The 2,416-nt window shown below is 38.3% G+C and overlaps 1 protein-coding gene across 2 annotated transcripts in view; it reads right to left on the bottom strand.

The window, feature by feature from the left end:
- Positions 1-2,416, bottom strand: part of LOC106867772 (tumor suppressor candidate 3) — a 50,830-nt gene that overhangs the window by 32,966 nt on the left and 15,448 nt on the right. The gene's annotated exons all lie outside the window — the stretch shown is intronic.

Genomic DNA, 2,416 nt, shown 5'->3' with positions numbered 1-2,416 from the left:
GGGGGGTCTTTCTGCTATTTATAAAAGTTACTTGAAAGAGGAGGAGGAGGAATGGTAGCTGCCAGTTTCGTCAAATTGCTACAGTTGACAGCCTGTCTCAAATCTGAAGGGCAACACCAGAAGGATTAAGCATGGGCACAAAGGTAAGCAGGGGTCTGGTTTAGATATTTGCAACAGTATGAACTCTATTAAAAGACCAGATGATGATGATGATGATGATGATGATGATATGAAATTGGACAACATGTCTGAGAAAGGAAGTCTTTGTGTATGTGAGAAGGTGTGTGTGTGTGTGTGAGCGTTTAAGACAGAGCGTGTGAATGAAATTAGAACACAAACATGTAAATGTGTGTGTGTGCAGGAGGTGCAAAATGCATGCTATTGATGCAAATGTGTGATTTCACGTGTCTTGATGCACGACTATACACTTATGTATGTCAGTAATGTGCAGGCATGAGTGAGTGCAATGAATGTGCGTGCGTGCAGAGCATGTGGCAATGTGCGTAGTGCATGTGGAAATGAATGTTGAGCATGTAGCAGTGAGTGAGCATGCATAGATGTGCATGTACATACCTGTTTTGCATGTGCATATGTAGGTGCACACTGTGCGTGAATTAGTGTATGTACAAGCATGCATGTGAGTATATATGCATGTATGATGGATCTTGTGCGTCTGCACACATTAGAATGTGCAAGCATGAATGAGTGTATACACATGAATGAGTGAATATTTTGATGCATGTGTGAATATACGTATTTTTACGTGTAAAGATAAATGAGCTTGCGTAAGTCAATGTGCATGCAGTCCCAGTGCCAGGGCATATGCATGGTAGTACGACGATGTCTTTATATGAAGTATGAATGTATGGATGTGACCTCGGCTACCATTAATATTTTATACATCACATAATTCACACAGAGTTGAAAATAAGGTTTTCTTATAGCTTTTCTAGGATTAAAATAATAGGATTGCATTTTCTCCAAGAATTCCGTATCATCATTTTCGACATCCATGCCAAGCATGGGAAGAAAACAATATAAGAATTATAACATTTGCAAGCATGGACATGCAGTCATGAAAATCATGTCATAACTGCTGAGTTCTGGGCTCAACAATAGCCACACAGGGACACACACATATACAGAGAGAGAGAGAAAGGCCGTGATGCAGATAAACACGGTTAGGCATGACTCATACACACACAGATATAAACAAAAGAGGAAAATAGAAATTCTCCATTACACGTGTTTCTTTTTCCAATAGGAATCACAAAGATTTATAGACATAAGAAATTTCCTATATTAGAGAAAATGCCAGACAGAGAAAATTATAAAGAACATTATAAAATTATAAATAAAATTCTCCGTCTAACAATTTCTCTAAAAGGAAATTTCTTAAATGTCTATATAACATGTAAAATCTTTGTGGTTTCTATCAGCAAATGAAACACGTATTACAGGCAATTTCCATTTCCCTGTTTTATTAATTTAGTAACTCTGCAATATTTCCACAATGCTCAGTATTAATGTGTATTTTGATTTACATACAACAGTAATAATGGATACATATTGATTGTAATAATGGGATCAACAGATGTGCTTCAGGAGCAAACAGCTGGGATTTACCCTAAACATTTCTATTATAGATTGATAAACACACACACACACACATACTCATATATCTACATTATAACTCTTGTCACCAAGGACCTAGTCCTGGGTGAAGAATTTAGAGTTCAAGTAGAAATTCAATTGAGCATTACTGTGTGTTTTCTATACTAAACATATCTAGCTCTGACCTATGCCCTGTGGAGTGAGTGAGTGAGTGTGTGTGCATGCATGTGTGTACACACGCACACATATCAGACTGTCAACTATTCATTACAACCAGATATGTACACTGGACTAAAAACGCAAATGGAATTCCCATTCATTTGCACAATGAAATTCTCTTCTGGAAGTGGAAAGAAGGTGCAGAGGATGAATGAAGGCCTGAATGAATGAGCAGCAGTGCACTGTATCAGTATTCAAGATATTGGGAAAACGAGAACCAGGAGCCACAGCACAATGCCAAGAACAGGCATGTTGTTGACTCAGGTGCAAAATTTGCAAAAGGCTTTTGGTGCTTTTGTTGCCAGAAGTTCAACATGTCATGTGCAAGTGCAAAAGAAGAATGGAAGAGATTAGATGAAAAGACCACAAAACTAGTTCCATGTGTGGAGACAGCATTCCTATGCAACCTGTAAAGATGTCTATGGAATAAAAACACCAAAGATGAAAATACCTCCTCGGGAATGGAGGTGCTGATGAGAGAAGGATAACGAATGGAGGAAGAGAAGCAATCTCAAAGAACTGATGAAAGCTGCAGCAGAATTTTGAGATTTAAGGGCTAGAGAAGGTCTGCAAGAGCCAGGAG

The sequence above is a fragment of the Octopus bimaculoides genome, chromosome 13 (assembly GCF_001194135.2).
Source record: "Octopus bimaculoides isolate UCB-OBI-ISO-001 chromosome 13, ASM119413v2, whole genome shotgun sequence".
Classification (NCBI taxonomy): Eukaryota; Metazoa; Mollusca; class Cephalopoda; order Octopoda; family Octopodidae; genus Octopus; species Octopus bimaculoides.
The sequence above is the reverse complement of the archived record's forward strand: the minus strand, read 5'-3'. Positions and strand labels throughout refer to the sequence as shown.